The sequence below is a fragment of the Poecilia reticulata genome, chromosome 12 (assembly GCF_904066995.2).
Source record: "Poecilia reticulata chromosome 12, P_reticulata-male-v2, whole genome shotgun sequence".
Taxonomy (NCBI): domain Eukaryota; kingdom Metazoa; phylum Chordata; class Actinopteri; order Cyprinodontiformes; family Poeciliidae; genus Poecilia; species Poecilia reticulata.
In genome coordinates, this window is record NC_088841.1 from 25176042 (window position 1) to 25183641 (window position 7600).

The following is a 7600-nucleotide window of genomic DNA, read 5'->3' on the forward strand; positions in this document are numbered from 1 at the left end:
AACAGAAAAACATTACATTAGGATCATCTCTGTAGCTTTGTCCACGGCAGATCAAACATTTATTACCGAATCTGGATTCTTTGCTCATGTGGCCATGACGTCTTCTCCAACAGGTTTCAGTTCACAAAATGTCCTCTTCCGTTTTACCAGTCAAGAGTGCCACAGTACATAAGTACGCAAGAGTTTGTTTGTTTTTTTACTTCTGGTAATTTTAGACCTCTGCAACAACAGCACCACATGCTGACAAAAACAAGAATTGCAACCAGTAGGTGAAATAAAAGCAAAACATGGTTTACAAAATACATTTGACATGTACCCATTTTTTCATCTGGTTACACTTAATTTAAGTGTCACAAATTATATAAAGTTTCACCAATCACAAACATGGTTTAAAATATTCTATTAGAACAGAATAATACAGTCCAGGTTTGAAGAGTCTAGGTGTTGTAGTTTTTAAACTACAGTCATTTAAAGATGTGGAAGGTAGTGAAAATTAGGTGGAATCGCCCATTAGCCATCTCCCAAATCGGAAGCTGGAATTGGAAACCAACTTCAGCCAAGTCTAAATAAAGCTACATAACATGACTGTGTCGGTGAGTATCCTGTGTCAGGCTAAAAAAAAACCCACTTATGTTGATAAAAACTATGATTCTCTTGGGAATGAAAAGAAAAATCATGCAGTGTTAACAGTAACGGGTATATTTATAGTTTTCAACTGGGAGAATGTCATAATAGCGAGCTCACACCTGAGTGAAGTTGCCCTCGCACTTTCTTCAAACAGGGCTTAAAGAGCTCCGGCCGGGGCCGGATTTCCGGCTTTTGACCAAACGGTCCGCCTCAACCAAAATGTAGTCTCCCGGACCCTTCTAGACCGGAACGCGTCAACTGCGACGCATCTAAATTTGCAGTACCGTAATTCCGCCACACGTAGCGCTATCTGAAAATTCCAACGGTTTCTGAAAGGGGAGACGTTGCACTTTCCAGCAAATATCGGGTTAATACGGCAACTTTGCAGCTGCAGAGAGTGTAATGGAGAAGGTCCTCGCTGCAGCAAACAGAAAGGGGCGGGGACGGACCACTGTCAGCCTCTTACCTCATTTGGAAATGGGATCATTGCACTCCAGAAGTGAAGGGGGCGCATATTTCCTATATTATCTGCGGTCTCCCGTTTTAAATCTGTTGTGACCAGCAGGTGGAGATCTTTTTTAAAAGTAACAAGATGTACCCGAACACAGACTTATCAGTGCACAATATTTAACAATTCTTCTTTAAAACAGTTTTTAAAAACGAGGCTTTAGGCCTACTACTCGGTCTCTGGAACAAAGGAACACACAAGGAAAAAATACAGACAAGATTAATTATTCCAAAGTAAATAAAACAAAACATGCAAAAGAATTAGTAAATCAAACCAAAAAGAAAACAAATTAGTAACTTCAATCACAAAACAAAACTAAAAGAAAACAATGGAACAAATCGTTGTCATCCGCTTCCAAATGCCCTTCGATGGGGCCAGAGAGTAACGCCCCACCCACACAGCCGGCCCAATCTGCAACAGGTTTAGTTGAGAGCGGCCAAAACAAACAACGGCAAGAGCGTCCAAAGCGCTGCAGCTCCAAACACAAATCAGTTGCCTAAAACAGAAAAACCCATTAACGGTAGATCCAGATAAAACAAATCAAACGCTAAATAGCAGGCAGCTTGCCCAGGGGTGGAAACACAGCCTAACCTTAGGAAGGGAGGAAGCGGGTCAGCAAGTGAGGACCAGACGGAAGCCGCACGAAACAGCAACCCCCAGCTGCAGCCGGCAACGCCATCAGAGCAACACTGCAGAAATGCACGATAGGTGTAGCACCCAAAACCAACCATGATCTCAGCCACGGATAGAAAAACTGCCACTTACGACCACAGACGAGTCGACCAAACCCACAAGCCGACATGTAGCCGCCGACCGTAGCAACAGTGGGAGAAACAAAGACGCAGGCAACCTGCAGCGGCCTGCCCAACTTTAAAGGCATTCGCCCCGCCCACCAATCAACGGTGCCCGGTGCACAGACCCTCCCCACTTTGTAATATAGCTTTATCTTTAGGAAGGGGTTTCTCTCTCAGCATGTATTTGAACTTCTCTCTTTTATTTACTTCAATATTAAGTAATATGTAGTTAGTCATATTATTCAATATACTGAATAAGGCTGGATGATATGACTTACAAGATTTTTTTCATACCAGATTTGATTTTAATCGATTCTTCTCGTCCTCAATTTCTCTAATAAAATCACAGAAAATACTTTCAAAAAATGCCTTTATTTCAATCATCTGTTCTGTGAGTTGTATAAGGAGCATTACGGTCAGGATACAAGAAATTTTAATTGAAAGAATGCAGTCATCGTTACAGCAGAATAAAGATGCAATTTTATAACAATGTCTTAAAATTACAAGATCTTTTAATGAGAAATGAAGATTCAGATTGATCTGATGTAACCAGATCAATCTGAATGTCATAACCATGTGGTGCTGACATTTTGTCAGTAATCAAGAGGATGTACATTTCCACCTCACCTGACCAGGTAAGCATTAAGGTAAAGATAAAAAATAGAGCAAAATGGGAACAGAGCAACTGATAGAAACTTTCTATATAAAGAAAAGCAGAAAAGTTAATAGCAGGAGAAAGTTGTTGGCAACATTAGCTCAGCCGATCTCTCCTCCAGGAAGCCATCAAACAGAACTCCTGTCCAACTCCAACTATAATAAAGATTTAAAAAAGATAGAAAGAACATGAAAAGTTAAAATAACAAATAATGCTAAATTAATCATTCAGATCTAATGCGTTCTGGAATCTATTATTGACATTTTACAAATTTCACAAATCAATTAGAAGGTTTCACAAATTTTTTACTTATTCTGCTGTTAGTGCAGAATAATCTAGTTAGGTTTGAAATGTCTAGGTGCTGGTTTAAAGCTCAACACATTAAAGCTGAAGATAGTGAAAAATCCTTAAGCTATTTTCCGAATTAGATGCTACTTTCTGAAGCTAACTTCAGGTTCGACTGATAGCTTGGGCACAATATAGACAGATCTATATGTTATATATTTCTATACAGCATAGATATGTAGATTAAAGAATGCACAGATAATCAAAACACTAACGTTTACATAGCACCTTTGTAAGCTTGTCCCTGTTAGCTACGTCAGACATATGAGGCATATGATGAATACAAACGATTTATTAACTTACCTTCGAAGTTATTGTGAAGTTTTGACACATCCAGCTTAAATCCTTCATTGTTGCTGGAGCGTTTCAGGACATCTGAATAATTATATAACCATCATTAATAGTCCTGCAGCTACTGAGGAGCAACTATTAACATACTGTTGCCTGTGGACCGGAACCATTCTATGTGGCAAAAAATGCGGAAGTGCTAAAACAGAAGTAGGTAGCATATACCCGGAGGGCACTCGTTTAATAGACGGTAAATTGCGAAAATAACTTGCTGGATATTGAAAGTTCTGGTTGTTATGGATACATGAGTAAGTATATCATCTCACAGACATTTAAAGAACTACTTACAATTAAAATAAGGAAGATTTATTTAGTCAAATGTTTGAAACTTAGGCGTAAAGAGCTCCATCTGGGGCCAGACTTTCAAGCAAAGCGAGCATTGGACCAAACGGCCTGCCTCAACTAAACTGTAGGTAATAGACAAAGATGTCTGCCAATCAGAATTCTAGCTCCCGTGTTCTTGACCAATGACTGTAAAACGGTTTGTAGAAAAGAAGCGCATGCGTTCGGCGGTTAAATCAAATGCGATATGAAAGAAGATGGTGTTGTCTCACCCGGTAAAGAAACATGTTTACTTGAGAAAGGAATTAAAAACAAGTGGCGCTGGGCATGGCTAGAGGAGAGGGAGAGGAAGTTGGCTGACATTTTACAAAAGGGGGCGCTGGGATTCCTTTGGGGCCTTTGGTCGAAGGTAAACTTTACACCTTACAATCACAATAATACCAGTTTAGACTTTGAGCAACTTGCTAAACTGTATTGTGTAACATTAAATCATGCCTGGCTGCAACTGTATCGATGGCAGCTCTCCTTCTATTCAGTGTTTGTAGCTTTTGGCGCAGCTCCGCTACTGCTAGTAGCTTCACCATCAGGTCAGCATTACACCGGCTGATGACGTTGCTGTGATTCACTTTGACTGGTGTCAGATTTCTAATATTTTATGTTTATTGAGGATTTTTGTACACATTTGACAGTTCTGTGATCATGTCAAAGCAGCAACTTATATTAAAAAGTGTTTTATTGTCCGTCCGGATGCTCCCGCTTCCATGGAAGGACAACAGAAAATCACTCTATACATGTAATTGCTAAAATCACGATACCTTCACTTTGTATCCCTCTGAAAAATAACCCATTTAAATAAAGAAATCCTCCATGGGTGATACCACGATAGAGAGCATTCATTTATAGCGTTGACACGGTGCTGTAAGTGGTCCGGTATGAAACGGGGGTGATGGAACAACACAGCACTTTAAATTTCAATAATCAAAATACAGAAATTGTTTCCGTTGTTTTAAAAGGTTTATGTCAGTCTGCCTTTCCCCATTGATACGCCCTGCACCTTTGGGGGTAAAAAAACACCCAAAAAAACCGCGCACATTGACAAAACTGAAACAGGAGAAGCGGGACATAAAACGGAGCGATGAACTAGATGAATTATGGCATAAAACAGAAACAGTGAAAAAAATCAACACATGAGTGAAACATATGATGATTAGGCGTTGCAGCAGGTGAGAATGAAGATTACTGAGCGTCAATAAACGATAAAATAAATCTAGCAACAGGAAAGAAACTAAAGTGGACATGGCAATAAACCAAGAGAGGATAATACTAATAAAATGAAACTAAATGGAAATGAATGAAGAACAAAATGCAAGAATAAACAAAGAAAAGACCTTCAAGCAATAATTAATACAGAGGACTGTATGGCAAGAATACATAGACACAGTTCCAGATAAAAGGCAAAATAATATTGTTGAAGTGCCATGGTTTGTTGAGACCACATCTAATACTGAGAAAAATATATCTCACAGACCATCACAGTAAAGAACTTATCACTTATTTATGTTTTTAATTAGATTTGATATATTTATTCTTCAATATTATTTTTCATGTTAGTGTTAATGTCATGAGGCTGATGACTCCATGACACTTGAATTTGACTCATTAGGACTTGATTAAGAACCAGATTTGTTCTTTGTAATTCTGTCCAGTAAAACTATTAATCTATAAATCAATAGACAGGTCTATATAAAGATATAATCCATGTTCTGTCTCATATTTGTATGGCATTAAAAGGACCTGGAACTTGTTTTTCCACTGAAAGCTCTGGTTTGAACAATAAATGCCATGTGGGTGAAGTTTATGGATGATACTCTGATGTCCCATTCTCCTGAAGGCAGCACAGAGCTGCACCACCAGAAACTGACAAACACTGAAGAGAAGAAGAGTTATAATTAATGTAGTTACAGTTCTATCCATGTTTTAATGTGCAGAGCTCAGTCGTTTGCAAGTAGTTCAAAGTTTAAACTGGCATGTTGAACATCTTTTATCTGGTCATTTGTGGAATATTTAACAACTTGAAAATGGCAAAGAATAAGAATATTGTTTCCACTCTGATTGGCTGCTGTTAGGCCTACCAATTTTAACTTGAATGTTCATTGCATTTTTGTAAGATGTCTGTGAAAATAATTTATATTCCCATGGCTTTTTTGTTCCTGGGAATTTATTTTGATGATAAATACAGAAACAAGAATAACAATCAAAACATCTACAATAGTGATAGTAATATTAATAATAAATAATAGTCAGTGCAAAGTAGCCTACAAATTCTTTGGTGGGGGGCGGTGAGGGACCTGGATGAAGGCTGGAGGGTGCAGGCCCAAAAAAGGTGGAGAAACACTCAGTTAGATGGTAATGTTGCATGTTCTAAATTACTTGCTAAAACATTGACTGAAAAGACTCTATTTTATATTGAGGGATTTTTGCCTGTAAGGCAAACTTTTAGGGCACAGACCATTTTACATTTTGTTTGAGTTGAAATGTACTGAAGTCTATTTAAGTTTGAGTGTTTAGTTTCTTAATTGTATGTGCAATTGTTTGCACTATTTAAAGACACTTTTTATTAAACTCTAGCAACACTATAGTACATCTATCATAACTATAAGTTCAGGATCAGGATTTTTTAACTTTAAGCCCTGTTCAAATCAACAAAATTGGTGTCAAACATTTGTGATACGTTGTGCAGCAAAACATTCTTTTGTACTGCTATAATTTAAAGATATAAAGAAATTTCAAGAGGTCATCCAAGGTCAACCAGCCCCCCACCTCTTCAAATCAGACAAAATGGGTGTCAATCAACTGAGCTACATTTGTGCTGGTTTGATACTGGCACAAACAAAAATTTGCTGCACAAACCAGCACAAACATTTGACACCAATTTTGTTTGATTTTGTAAAAGAGGGGGGCTGGCTGACCTTTTGACCTTTACACTTCATTAATATTTTCAAAGCCAAAACAGCGCAAACGAAAATTTGCTGCACAAACGTAGCCAGTAGACGCCTCATGGAGCGGGTTGGCCCGTTGCTGCGATACGTAACAGCGTCTGCCATATTGAATGTCAATACGTGCCAGTAAGCTTATACAAGTGAATGGAACCGAACTTCAGAAAGTGTCGTTCTAACAAAGTATTTTAAGTTAATACATGCCATTAACTTTTGATGTGATATTTAATTGTTTTGGGGCATTTCTGAATAAAGAGCACAATGTTTTTATTTGATAGAAATAATTCTGATCATTTTTATATTGACATTGATGAATAGACACTTTTACAGCGTTTAAAAACATATTTACATAATTCCATAATTTAATGTGCATTTACCTTTCAAGACAAGAAACAAAAATTTCTTCTATTTATTTTTATAACATTATTGAGAAATGACTTTGATTATAAATCAGTCATTGTCAAACATTAAACTACATATTGTTCTTACTTTTTTACAGAGAAAAAATATTTATTACAGTATGTCAACTCTGCTATTCTACTCCTTGGGCTGCCACCTTATCGTGGTGGAGGGGTTGAGTGTCCCAATGATCCTAGGAGCTATGCTGCCTGGGGCTTATGACCCTGGTAGGGTCACCCAAGACAAGTGACCCTGTCTTGGGTGACAGGTCCTAGGTGAGGAACCAGACAAAGCACAGCCCAAATACCCTTATGATGGAGACGAACTTTAGACTTGGTTTTCCCCCGCCTGGACACGGGTCACCGGGGCCCCACTCTGGAGCCAGGCCTGGAGGTGGGGCACAATGGCGAGCGCCTGGTTGGCGGCTTTTACTCATGGACCGGCCGGCTCAGCCCGAAGAGACATGGGTCCCCTTCCAATGGGCTCACCACCTGTTGGATGGGCCAAAGGGGTCGGGTGCATTGTGTTACGGGCGGCAGCCGAGGGAGAGGACCCTGGCAGTCGATCCTCAGCTGCAGAAGCTGGCTCTTGGGACGTGGAACGTCGCCTCTCTTGTGGGGAAGGAACCGGGCTAGTGTGCGAGGCT